Below are 14536 nucleotides of genomic sequence, written 5' to 3'. Positions count from 1 at the left end.
TGGGGGGGCACCAGTGATCATTAATTTTCCCCAGGTCACTGCAGGCTAGTGGCAAAGACAGGAGGCGAACGGATAGTGCATTCTCTGCCAGGCCACTCTGTGTCACAAGATGGTCTTTCCCCTTTGGGACCAAGCTCTTCAGCCAGTTTCCCTTCCACCAAGCCAATCTCCCTCTTCCATCCCAATTCCTTATCTTCCCCAGCAGCCTCCTCTATTCCCCAGCTTGTTTCTTCGTCTCAAATGTCGATACCCCAGTTCCCCCTGCTGCCCTCTCACCAGAGTGACTCCATTGTGTGGGTTTAACTGTCATCTCAGGGACATTCTGAACTCGCCTTTCGCTTGGGGCCTCCTGGACTTTCATTAGCCTCAGAGGATGGGGCTCAGTTGCACAGGGGAGGCTGGAGAAGCTAATCAGGGTCTGGGCTGGTCAGCACATCACCGGAGTCCGAAAGGGCACCCAGACAGCAGGGACTGAGGGGGTTCCTGTCCCCAGTGAGGCTCCAGTTCTGCTCCAGGGGTGGCTCTGCTCCCATCTCCCATCCATAGCCCCACAGCTCCTGCCCTCCCTAAGCAGCCAGCTCTAGGCTCATTTGTCAGATGCTGCTGCTGTGGTGTCCTGACAGGTGTCTTGCTAATCAAGGCTACGTCTACACGTGCACCCAACTTCGAAATAGCTTATTTCGATGTTGCGACATCGAAATAGGCTATTTCGATGAATAACGTCTACACATCCTCCAGGGCTGGCAACGTCGATGTTCAACTTCGACGTTGCTCAGCCCAACATCGAAATAGGCACAACGAGGGAACGTCTACACGGCAAAGTACCACACATCGAAATAAGGGAGCCAGGCACAGCTGCAGACAGGGTCACGGGGCGGACTCAACAGCAAGCCGCTCCCTTAAAGGGCCCCTCCCAGACACACTTTCATTAAACAGTGCAAGATACACAGAGCCAACAACTAGTTGCAGACCCTGTATATGCAGCACGGACCCCCAGCTGCAGCAGCAGCAGCCAGAAGCCCTGGGCTAAGGGCTGCTGCCCACGGTGACCACAGAGCCCCGCAAGGGCTGGAGAGAGAGTATCTCTCAACCCCCCAGCTGATGGCCGCCATGGAGGACCCCGCTATTTCGATGTTGCGGGACGCGGATCGTCTACACGTCCCTACTTCGATGTTGAACGTCGAAGTAGGGCGCTATTCCCATCCGCTCATGGGGTTAGCGACTTCGACGTCTCGCCGCCTAACGTCGATGTCAACTTCGAAATAGCGCCCAACACGTGTAGACGTGACGGGCGCTATTTCGAAGTTACTGCCGCTACTTCGAAGTAGCGTGCACGTGTAGACGCAGCCCAAATGTTGTTAATCATTTGGCTGGGTGTGTGCGCTCCCCTAGCTCTGTGCAGATAGCTGGCACAGAAGATCCAGAGACACCCCCCCATGGCTACAAAATCAGGCAAGATACGAAGGCACCAGGCCAAGTTTATTTCCAGATGAAGCACTGTAATAATGTCCTGGCTCAATGGTGGCAGTTACACTAAACATACGTGCCCCTACAATGGAATAGTAACAGGGAGGTCACTATGTTAGTCGGTATTCTAACAAAACACAACAGCAGTCATGTAGCATTTTAAAGACTAACAAAATAATTTATTAGGTGATGAGCTTTCATGGGACAGACCCACTTCTTCAGATCTATCTTGTTTCCCTACAGTGGGCACAGCTTAGTTAGTGGTGGGATTTTCCACTGCCCCCAAGGCTGGATTAAGACACTTCGGCCGTATCTACACTAGCCCCAAACTTCAAAATGGCCATGTAAATGGCCATTTCAAAGTTTACTAATGAAGCGCTGAACTACATATTCAGCGCCTCATTAGCATGTGGGCGGCCGTGGCAGTTCGAAATTGACGCAGCTCGCTGCCGCACGGCTTGTCCCGACGGGGCTCCTTTTCGAAAGGACCCCGTCTACTTCGAAGTCCCCTTATTCCCATCTGCTCACAGGAATAAGGGGACTTCGAAGTAGGAGGGGTCCTTTCGAAAAGGAGCCCCGTCGGGACGAGCCGCACGGTGGCGAGGCACATCAATTTTGAAGTGCTGCAGCCGCCTGCGTGCTAATGAGGTGCTGAGTATGTATTTCAGCGCTTCATTAGTAAACTTCGAAGTGGCTATTTACATGGCCATTTCAAAGTTTGGGGCTAGTGTAGACATAGCCTTCCTGTGAGATACATTTGATACACAGATACAAGCAAGTTACGCCTCACTCCTGACATATCGGTGCTAACCTCTGACATACCTGGGTGCCACCCAGTGTTTTATATGTGTTGGTTCAATCAAAATATCCCTGTGCATCATGCTGTCCTCCTGACCTTATCCTTAGTCTTAGGCCAGTGTGTTCCTGTTACCTAGGGGGAGTGCGTTGGGCTCAGAGTGTTCTGGTACTACCCTGGAAGGTGTTTGCATGACTTGGGCCTAGTATCTCTTCACACCAGTACCTCACGCCAGGCCTGCGATACATGGGTTTATGTTTCAGGCCCTTACCTCACTACAGCCTCCTGCTGCCCCTGAGCCCCCCAGCATCTATCTGCCTATGTCAGCCTCCCCCTGCCACTGCCTAGGGCCCTGCCTGTTATGGGGCTGGGCACAGGGCCCTCCTCTAACCCTGCAGCCAAGGCCCACAGCACAAACACAGCCCTGCCCACAGGTCTGCATCCACTAAGCATGGGCAGCCCTTTATAGCCTCTCTCAGCACCCAGACCAACCCTTGACTGACTGCTCCAGCTTCCTATGCAATTAACACACCACCCCCATTCCCTGTGGATAAAGAGGGCCCAGGTGGCCCTGAGGGGGAGGGGAGGTAGGAATGCCCCTGAGGTAATAATTAGATTGACACAGTGGAATTACCTCAGAGGGTTGTGGGATTCTAGGGTAAGTCAGAGTTCAGGGAGATGAGGATAGATGTGAGATACTTCAGGCTGGGCCCTGCCTGGGACTGTTGGCAACTGGCTGAGGCTCAGTACCATTGGGAATAGACAGTAAAGCCTGGGCCAGCCTGGTTAAGGGTCTGGCAGCACGTGGGACTGGGAAAACTGATTTAGTGCAGACTTAGGCACTTAAGTCCATTGAAGTTCCTCTGAGGATCTGGGCTAAAGTCTGGGACATGCAATTTTCAACCTATTCCAAGAGGCATTATCAGTTGTCCCAGCTAGACAAGAGTTGCCCAGGTTTCAAAAGAATTCACAGCCCACCGGTGTGTGTACAACATGGGTCTGATCCCTTCCTCTTGGCCAGGGTCCAACCCAGGCTTTAGGGTTTGACCCCATCTCCTTGACCAAGGAACACCCATTCCTCATTCAGAGATCAGGGGCTAGAGGGGGGAGAGAGAGAGGGAGAGAGAGAGAAACCCACAAGATCATGGCAAGGGAAGGACCACAGGGAGAGAGCAGTAGAGGGGTATATCCCCGGGGAAAGAGCTGAGACACCCTTGGGCTGGAGGGGAAAAATGGTGGGAGAGAAGAGGGCAGTTTTCAGGGCTGCACAGAGCAGGGGAGGAGTTTATGTTGACTTTTTGCAGGTTGTAATACCCATTTCCAGCCACACCCTGGTGCTGCAGTGGCTCTGTCCTGGCTGAAGAGGAGGCAACCCTGCTGGCAGCTCCAGCCCCAGGTCCTGACTGAGGCTTGGGGAACCTTTGCAGCCCTGGGCCTGGGAGCCCTGTCGGTAGCTCCAGACCCAGCTGGGCAGGGAACCAGCTGGCACACTTTAAAGTGGGGCTGTCAATTAACCTTCCTGCAATTAATGTATTAATATTTTAAACAAATTAAATCTGCCTTGTGTTAATCACAGGCCTTAATTTGAGTTAAATGACAACCCTAATTTTTATGCTTCTAGGCTTGGTGCTGCCAATCCCTATGTACCAGAAGATTTAAAAAAATACCACACCCTTGCCATCAGTTCTCCTCCCTTTCTGTATGAACCTCATTTATCTACTCAGCACTTTATTGTTTTATGAGCCCAGTGAGTATGTGGCTTTGAGAGCCTTGAGCTAGCACTGGGCATAGTTATGAGACTGAGCAGACATATTTCTGTATTGTCACAATTCCCCATCATCCTTCATTCTCACTCTGGTCACATTTGTATATATGTGTTTACGATTCAGGCCGGCAAGCTCACAGCTTTGCACGGCCCCTGGGTGGGAGGGACGGTTCTGCACTTGTAGAAGGGCTGGGGCCTCGGAAGGAAGGGGGTTGACCCTCAGTGTTGCCCAGACCACGCACCCCCGCACCATCTAACAGGTCCAGGACTGCTGCTGCTGCAGCTGCTGGGATCCCATACCCCTTTGAATCACACGGCTGTGGGGCAAGTGCCTCCTTTTTTGCCCTCTCTTGTCTGTGGATTCAGGAGTTGTGTAAATTTCAACTGTTTGAACTTTTGTTTAATGCAGCACACCAAGATTATAGGCAGTGAGTTACAATCTGGAATATCAAGACTATTACAATGCGATGTAAAATTACATTCAAGAATTTTGTTGCTGTGGGAGACCACTCCCGAAATGCTTCCCAACATCTGTGTTTGGCACCCATTTTTCAACTGGTGGACAGTAACCTTAACTCTTTCTGCATTCCCCTGAGCAGTTTTCAATTGTTCCTGCAATTTGGGATGATGCACTAATTACTTTATGAAACTTGTCTTAAATCTTAAAGGTATTGCATCTGTTTTCTTATATATGTGCATGTGTCCAATTTCCTCAATCTCAATTTCATATAATGTGAAGTTGAAATTGCAGCCACTCAGTGAAGTGACATTACATAAACCTTTATTCTCCCCCTGCCCTGGTTTCCCAGCCACTCCATTGCTATCCCCATCAGAAACTGTTGTGGGTGATTCTGCAAATGGAAATGTTATGTTATATGGTGGTTTGTGTAGGACTCCATTTTGTAAGGACAAACTCTGTTTTGTAAGGTGCCTGCTAACATCGGCATGGGTAACGCTGGGTCAATCCGGCTCCAACCAGATTTTCCCGTCACCAGCTCCTGAACATTCTTTTACCTCAGAAGTTGCGCGCTTCAGAACTGTCAATCAGATGAACGTCTGCGCCACTGAGCTGGAAAAAGCCCGGCGCCTGTCAATCAAAGGGCGAGTCTCAGCGACTTCCAGCGCTCGCGGCTCTACCAGAGTCTTGTCCCAGCAGAGTCTCTCTCCTTCCTTCTGGGACTCAGTGCAGGCAATGCAACCCCTCAGGCAGCTCAGGCCTCTAGCACTGAGGAATTCCAGCAGCACCATAGTGAAGGGAGGAGCAGAACCTTCCCTCATAGGTGCCACAGCTGTCACCCATCTCCCTGCTGGGATCTCCCTGGTATTCGTCCTGATGAGTTTCCAATTAGCTCAACGGTGGAGGTCCCAGGTTTCCTGCTGTGCTTCACCCCCACTGACACTGTCATGTAAACTTCCTTATCGGCCAGAGTCTCTACTATCATTCTTTTCTTCCTTGTCCACTTGGCTATTGGGGGTTCCAGGCTTCATGCCTGATGAATAGTCCTGGTGCCGTAGTCAGAGTGTTAGACTTTGTCGATGCTGGCTGTTTGTTATGATCTGCACAGATTAGTAACTTTCCCTATGCAGCGCCTTGTGAAGTGTTTGCTCCCTTGGTCATGGACTTTTACACGTCTCATAGAGCTGGAAGGGACCTCAGGAGGTGATCAAGTACAGTTAAATGACCCCCTCAAGGACTGAGTGCGCAGCCCTGGGTTTAGCAGGCTAATGCTCAAACCTCTGAGCTCAGGATGTAGAGAGGGGACAGGCAGCATTAATGTCTGTGGGCCACCTCAGCGTGAGGTAAATCTCTCAAATTCAGACTCAGCAGCTTCCGCACTTCCTTTTCTCTCCTAACGGGAATTGCGTGAGAGAGTGATCTTCAGAGAGAGCACACAGCAGCTCCGCTGACATCCATGGAGTCAGAGCCAGATTCAGAATTCCCAGAGCTGAGGAAGTGGGTCTGTCCCACGAAAGCTAATAAAGTATTTTATTAGTCTTTAAAGTGCTACATGACTGCTTTTTGTTTAGTGATTCCAGGTGTTAATCTGGATGCTTGGCACCTCTCAAGCCAATCAAGTCTGAAAAGGCCCCATGTGATATGTTGAAGAAAAGTAAATATCTTCTAACTCCCTTTTCCCCTCTTTGTTCCAGAGGACCTGATGCCTTTGGTTCCATCCACTAAAATTCAAACAGGTGAGTGGGGATTCACAGAGCCAGAAATGCCAGTTTCTAAACCCACTGGTTCTTTCAGAGGGGCTGGTTTCTCATTGCTGGAGCAAGGAAAACAGGTGGCTGCATTCTGGCACTTGGTGATCCAAGCTTCTTTAACCAACTGCAAAGTAGTGGAATGAAACTCATCAGAGAAATGTCAGTATTGATATTAGAAAACATGTTACCAGACACCAATTCATTCTCTCTCATCCACTCAAGGACCCATTTTATTGACCAACACCGAAAACAACTGGTCCAGTGGGTGACGGCTGTGGATGGCATCCTGGATTTATTGTATGGCCATATTCTGGACACTGAACAATACCAGAGCATCAGAGCTGAGAAAACCAACCCGGAGAAGATGCGGAAGCTGTGTGAGCTGGTCCCGAGCTGGAACACACAATGCAAAGACCAGTTCTACCAGGCACTGAAGGAGAAACATGGATATCTGGTTGAAGAACTGGAGGGGAAATAGATGGAGGCAGCTCCATAACAGAGCTTGTTTCTGTTGGGAATGGTTCATGCACAGGGGTTTTATGTAAATAGAATAGTGTGAATGTGAGAAAGTGTTCCCTCTAATTTTTTCCATCCATGGGTGGAATAAAACTGTTATGTGCACCAAAGCATGGGTGTATGTGGACCACCAATAGAAACACACGCTGCCAGCTGTGGATGGCTTTGGGCACTCTGCTAATCAGCTGAGTGGCACCTGAGTCTCTCCTTGTCAGACATCCAACATGGGAAAACTGTTCTGTGTTTCAGTTTGCATCATGAGTACACAGACATTCTTAGAAGGTGTCTCGTTCACCTTTGACTTGGTGGTAACCAGTGTTCCCTGTGAGCTAAGTGCTTGTGCAACTGCTCAGGAGAGATTCAGCTGCTGCCCAGCTGATTAGCAGAGCACCCACTACTAGGTTTGTGGTTCTCCTGGTGCTGCATGTAAAACAATTATTCTGCACATGGATGAAAAGATGGAGAGGGAACACTGGGTGCTGAACATTCTGTGAGTGTTCTTGCTGAGAACTGTGAGCCACATAGCAATGGCCAGTTGGGTTCAATTCTTTAAACAAGAAAAATAGTAACATGGTGATATAGGGACCTTGAAAGATCATTAGGTTCAGTCCCCTACACTCAGATCAAGACCTATCACCATTCCACAGATTTTTGTTTTAAATGTAACCTGCCTCAGATCTTTGAAAGCCCCCTCAAAGATTGAGCTCATGAGACTGAGTTTAAAAGGCCAGTAATCTAACCACTGAACTATCCCTTCCCCCTGAGCCCCTTGCTCAATGCTGTTGTGCTGACATCCTGGAATTCAAAGAGTGTGCTCTGGCTGCACTTCAGCTAAATGAAGTTCCCTTCACGCATTCTCCCCTGCACTACTGAGCATATAAAAATAGAAGGCTGGTGGCTGGAGCAGTCTCACGGCATGCAGCGCCAGTTCTGGGCGTAGGAAACCCGTGCAGAGCAGTGGGAAAGGATTGTTTTGCACACCTGGGGCAACCACCAGCAGTGAGAGAACATTGGGGTCGGGGAGGGAAGCCTTTTGGAGGTAGGTGCAGAACTCACTCCAGAACTGCAATGGCAGCATACCTACATGTGGTGCCCTAGGCCTGGTGATGAGTGGGCTACCACTGCCATATGGAATCCAGCCACCCACAGATACTACTAGGATGTAGCAAACCAATTTGACATGGGGCAGTTAATTGCAGAGACTGTTGTCATACAAGTGTGTGGTGCCAATGGAAAGGTACCAGGGCACTGGGTTCTAAACCCTGGTGATTATTGGTGGCTTTGCACACATGGGTTCCCAAACTCTACTGGGGCAATTGCTGGATTCCCAGGTACCTCCCTTCTTTTCCCCTCCCCATCCTAAATGCAAAATTTATAAACAGAAAGGGAACTTCTCAGTGGCCTCCAAGGCCTGGTTGACCACCTGGTATCTTTGCAGACATGACTGCAGGGTGGTCTGGATCCATGGTGCTAAGACCTTTCTGACCTCACACCCATTCACTTTATTGGAAAAGGACTGCTTGCCCTGAGGACCACAATGATCGTTGGTGTAGTTATTCTAGGAGACCGGGTCCATAATCTGCTTCCTACTTCATGGAGCCATACACAGGCTGCTAGGAAGAAGGAAGGAGCTGTTTATCCCCTCAGTAGCTGAAGAATGCTAGTGGAATTCTGGAATACATGTTAGTTTACATATTTGGCTGGGTTCTGAAAGAAAAATTAAAAGGGAAAATTTAAAAAATTGCAATAAAGAGCAGAAATAAGAAAAACAAGAGAGGAGCAACACATGGCAGAGAGAGAGGCAAAGAAGGTTTTTATAATTTTTTTACAGAAAAAATAATGGTATATTTTGAAATAAAGACTAGAGGAAAACTAAAGCAAGAGATTACTTTTTAAATGGAAAGAATAGAGATGAGATTGTTTCAAAAGATTTAGTAAAGATGTAAAGTAAAGACTTTTGATTGAGAGAAATGAAAGTAAATAAAGAAGGGGAAAATATAGGTAAGTTATTAAAGAATGAAGAAAAAGAGGAATAATCGCTTTTCTTCAAGAGGGACAAAAATAAAGAAGAAAGGCAAAATAAAGAGGAAAATTAAACAAACTTTAGTTAAACTGACACAGAAATTAAGGGAAAATAAAATTTCTCTGTTAGGTTGACAGAAAGTTTAGTGAGCAAATAACAAAGAGGTTTTAAAGGAGGGAGGGTGTGAAGCAGCTTACCCCAGCAGCTGCCCCTGGTGAAATAAAAACTATTCTGGGGGTGGGTACCCTGGGGACCAATCCACACTTCTTGGTTTGGCCAGTCAGAAGCTGCTGTAAGCTACATTATTGAATACATTTTCCTAAACCAATTATATCTTAACAGCATTTTAAAATATGTACCTCCTCCTCTCACCTGTCCTGTTTCATCTAAATGTTGCAAAATTTGAGATAAACATGGCCTTTTCCTGAAGAAACAAAACCTTTTCCAAATTCTTTTGCTAACATGAAAAAGCCAGCAGTGAAAAAGACAGGCATCAATTCTCTGAGTGCTTCTGGGCTCAAGCACCCAACTTAAAAATAGAGGTTCTCAGCACACTTGGAGCCAGAGGATAAGCGTGGAATAGGGTGAGTTCTGTGCTTATAACAGCTTCTGTTTATAAATAGAGGCAGGGTGATGAAGATACCATAAGGCTTTTCATTACAGTAAATTAAGGATCCTTAGAGGGTCCCGAAAGCTTTGCCAGGCAGTCCAGTGAAAAGATAGGAAACAAAGAGTAGGAACAGGGTCTCCTGCTAAAGGTCCATTTTCAGCCTGGAGAGCAGTAGACAGTAGAGTCACCCAAGGGCCTGCAGTGGAACAATAGTCTGCCAATGCTGGTGCAGCAGAACAAGGCCAAGACCGCCAGTCAAGCTGTACTAGTGATCCCCATCCAGTGCCCAGATTGCAAAGGGCATCCTGTACAAAGGTGTGTGAGCACCAATGGAAAAGTCAAATACACCAGCCAGGATTCAAAGAAAGAGAGACCATACTACCACCCAGGAACAGCTTTGGCTCATGGATGCCATGGTGATGGAAGGGAAAAACCAGCTGGCCTAGATCACAACGCTCTCATGGCTGGACTCTCATTCAGGGCAGAACTGCCCCTTAACCACTCTGTCTTCAGCTCCCTGACACTTGGCATGTCCATTGGGCTGTTGCAAAGGTCACAGGCCTCAGGCCCTATGCTACTTTGCTGCAGCTCATGTCTGACAAGATACAGAGCAGCAGTATCACTGCTGAATATAACAAAGGCAAGTGAGCCGTATGAGCTACAGTTCCAAGGTCCCATCCCCAGATCCCTCAGTCCCTACCCCTGCCTATGAGCTGGCTCTATGCACTGCTGTCCTAGAGCCCCCAGCATCATCCTGGGATACCTTCCCGCTGCCACTGCCTGGAGCCCTGCTCGCCCTGGGGCTGGGCACGAGGCCTTCCCCTGACTCTTCAACGAGGACTCCAGGCACAGGCAAAGCCCTGACCTCCGCTGTGTATTCACTGAGCCTGGGTAGCCCTTCAATAGCCCCTTCCCAGGGCAGACTGGCTGTTCCAGTGTGGTTTATGCAAATAATCCCACCCCAGCCCCTCGGGCTGACAAGGGCCCATTTGCCCTGAGGTTGGAGGGGCTCTGAATGTCCTGAGGTGACAGTTTAACTGACACAACGGTGTCTCCCTAGGGAAGTGGGGTGGGGCAGTTCAGAGGGGCTGGGCAATTCAGGGCTGGGGGCAGTTTGGGGGAGTGCTTGCAGGGGACCATGAGGAGTTCTGGTTAGGAGGCACAAACAGGCTCCATTAGCTGACGGCAACATTCCCCTCTCCCTCGAGATGGGGACTCTTCCTTCACTGGCCAGTCCACACACTTCATGGGGCTTCAGCAAAGCCCAGCTCCAGGCCACAACTCAGGCCTTTCCTAGGTCCCTGACAGTTGCCTCCTGCTCCCCACAACCTCAGCCCAGCTGGGACCTGCTGTGTCAAGCTGGGGGACTCTCACAGTGGGACCATTTGCCTCTGCTCAGTCCTTGCCTCAGGGGAGCTGCAGCCCCATCTATCTCAGGACAAACAACTCTGGGCAGTTTGCCTCTGACAGAGGAGCCAAACGTCTGCCCCCCAAAAGTGCCTCCCAGCAATCAACTGATTCAAGGGGGAAAAGGAATAGAAAATTGAGGTGGGAGAAGGGTTGACGGCTCAACGTAAGGGGAGCAAATGGAGGCCCCAAGTAAAAGACCCTGGGCAGGGCCCACTGGTTTGGGGAGGAGCCCCCAGAGAATGCCCCAGACCAGAGAACTGTATTCAGAGATATGGGGTGAACGAGGAATGGAAAAAGGCCCCCTCCTCCGGGCACCATAGATAGCCAACTGGGCTGGCACTTTTATAGCACCCATCCAGGACGGCCAACAGTCAAAGCCTAAACAACCCCCTGCAGGACCACATGGCAAGAGGAGGGCTGGGAAAGTGGCAGGGGCAGATTCCCACTTTCTTCCTTCTTGCTGCCTGGGAGGAGTCATTTCCTGCTCCTGGCTCAGGAGCTTTCCTCTCTGCAGCTGAGCTGCCAGCAGAAGCAGCAGCAGGGGGAGGACAGAGGGAAATGGGCTGCTGGGCATCCTGGAGGAGTTGTAGGAATACAAGCTGATAATCATCAAAACCGAGCTAAGAACAGTGCCCCTGAAGAAGGGCTATGAACACATCCCCTTGGGCAGCCTGATCCCCACGGATTCCATTGGCTGTAGTGACCTGCTGAGGTGATACCATGGCAAGCGCTATGGGGAGCGGCTGACTGTGAGGGTGCTGAGGGTCATCCTCTGGAAAGGAACAACCCTGGAGGAAATCACCCCTTGCACACCCCTGCCTGGGTCAGTGGTGGTGCTGGGAGGCAGAGTAGACAGGGGAGAAGAGACCCAACCGGAGGCCCACTGGCAGCAATTCTGACCCAAGGGCAGAACAGACAATGAGCCCCCACCTGAGGTTTGGGTGGTGCTGCCCCGTGCTGCTGGTACATTCCACTTTCTTTTTTCATCCATGGGAGCAAAACATTGTGTGATGTGCATCAAAGTATGTGCAGATGGGCACCCCCAGTAAAAACAAGAAGTCTAGTTATAATATATATTTTTAAAATGTTACCAGAGGGCTAATTACTCCAGGCAGGACAAATTAGGCTCTTTAGAAATCACTACTCAAAAATTAAAGTGTCCGAGCAATAAAAATATGAAATATGTAGATCAGTTAAAACATTCAAAGAGCACCCTTTGAAAGAATAAAATTACAGAAGACATATGTGCATTTCAAGAAGGACTGAGCAGTTACAACAATCATACAAGTATGTTTTGGGGAGTTAGCGTAGCACAGAGACAGGACTGTGTGAGTGTGAGAGAGAAAGTGTGACACAGACAGGGAACTGTGTGTCTCAGAGTACGACAGACAGGACAGTATGTGTTCGTGAAAGTTTGATGCAGAGATGGGACAGTTTGTGAGAAAGACAGACAGGACGGCATATGTGAGTGAGAGAGAGAGGAGACTGAGGTGAAGGAGAGTGTGACACAGACAGGAGAGAGTGTCAGTGTGAGACAGAGAGAGGACAATATGTGTGAGGAAAAAAGGTACCCCAGCTACATTTGTAGTCCAATTATTAACAACTGTTTAGACACTGTGGAAGAACTGCTTTCAAACTACGAATGCTTTGAAAATAGCTGCTTTTTACAGGGGCTGCAGAAAATTGAAGTTTCATGATCTGTACACCAGCAGTAGCTTATTTACAAAAACAATGGGCCAGATTGCACAAAGGCCCTGCATGGAGGATCAGTTCTGGTGGAGGGAGGTACCAGAAAATTCTTAACTCCTTTCCAACCCTTTGAATCTCCTTTTAACATCTGCCTTTCGTTCGCTTGCCAAATATTTCTTTCTGGGAAACTGCAGCTGTCTGAATTCTGACCCTGTGACTCATCTTGGATTTTGCAGACAAGAAATGAGGCAGGAGAGAGGGGGGTTGAAGACAGGGGTAGCAGGGCCTCTCCTGTTGCTGCAAGTGCATTTTGTCCTGAAATGGCCACACGCCAGCTAGGAGTGGATGGATTCCCAGTAAAGCTCAAATCATCAAACAGGTGAGCTCTCTTCCCCCGTCCCCGAAACGTCCAAGACGCTACAGCTACCTCCAAACCAAAACCACCCCCACTCCTAGAGACAGAGAGTTCAAACATGTGGTTTGAACCAGGATGGGAATTTTCTTTCTCACCATAGGGACTAGTTTGCATACTTGGCTTAATCTAATTCTTGACCTTCCCTCCTTCTCTACCCCTCTACTCTCTGATTTGCTCACCTTGATCATTTGTTTTCTGATTTGTCCTCCTTGATTACTGTTTTTGGTTTTCTGTGCCTTAAATAGTGAGTCTGTTCTGGTATGGCTGTGGTCTGAAGAAGTGGGTCTGTCCCACGAAAGCTCACCTAATAAATTATTTTGTTGGTCTTTAAAGTGCTACTTGACCACTCCTAGAGAGGCTGGGAGAGTGCGTGCAGAGGGGCCAGGCTGATGAGGCTGGAGTGGTTAGTTTGATAGAGGGGGGCTACCAGGCAGGAGTCCCTGGAGGGGAAGGGTTAAGGTTGTGAGGTATGGTCCATTCTGTTTGGTAACTCAGGAGGGGGGGAGGGAACTGGGAAAGGGAGGGAAGCAGGTTTCTTCTGGTTGGTGGCTTTACTCTTCCTTTCCCGGCTTCTGCAGGTTTGGGTCACGCATAACAACCTCGGCTGTTTCATGACAGTGTTTGGCAGGTTCATTCATGTTGGTCAGGAGTGAGGCTTTTCAACTTGATTGGGACAAGTGGCAGCCACTTGGCTGTCCCCTCTTTCTCTAATCATGGCTGTACCTGTGGTGCAGGGCCCCAGTTCAAATCCAGTCTCAGAGCAGGGGACTGGCTGGCTTAGAGTGGTGGGAAATGGGACAGGGGCCATTCCTCCTGGGCAGTGTAAAGAGGTAGAGTGGCCTCATTCTGACCCACAGAGGGTTAATTCCCCCCATTGGAAGCAGTTATCCCTGCCCTGTCCCATCCCTGGGGCAGGAAGTGTGGGGGCAGAGAAGGAAATATGAGGGCTGCGCCCTGCAGCTCACTGGTAGCCAGACCAGAGAAGAAGCCAGATGCCCTCCCCAAGGACCCTGACTGCCTGCGGAGCCCCTGTGGAAGGAAGGGACAATGCTCCTAAGTTGGCTGGAGAAAAGGCCAGCCATGACCCAGGGAGCCAGAGGAACCCACAAAGGGAGGGGAGAGGGGGCCACTCAGCATGGTGATACAAAACCAGACCCTGCAGCTGCAGAGCAACCCCACCAGGCACCAGTAGCCCATGGAAAGGAGACATTGGGCCTGGTGTGTTGCCTGGAGGCGAGGCAGCAACCCCCACATTTTCCCAGCCCAGGAGCAGGAAGCCCTGTCACTGCTAGGGCCCGGTGGAGCAGGGTGGACCTAGCTCCCTCCACACCCCTCCCCCACACCCTGCACTCAAGGCTAAATGAGTGTTAATTCATAGCCTAAGGGACCTGAGCAACTGGCTGTTTGCCGAAGCCTTGAGCCCTCAGTTACATTTAGGTAGAGCCACAGCATTCTCATTGGCCCGGCACACCGCTCCCATGCACCCAGTGTCTTGGCTGTGAACCAGGATGACACGTCCCCGCCACTGTGACCAACAGCAGTTACACTCCCTTGGCCATTCTACAACCCACCGCAGTGATAAATATGGAGGTTCCCCGGCTGTCCCAGTAGAGAAGAATCCCCTACCCCCACACACT

Source organism: Carettochelys insculpta, chromosome 6, assembly GCF_033958435.1.
Source record: "Carettochelys insculpta isolate YL-2023 chromosome 6, ASM3395843v1, whole genome shotgun sequence".
Classification (NCBI taxonomy): Eukaryota; Metazoa; Chordata; order Testudines; family Carettochelyidae; genus Carettochelys; species Carettochelys insculpta.
Note: the sequence above shows the minus strand (reverse complement) of the source record.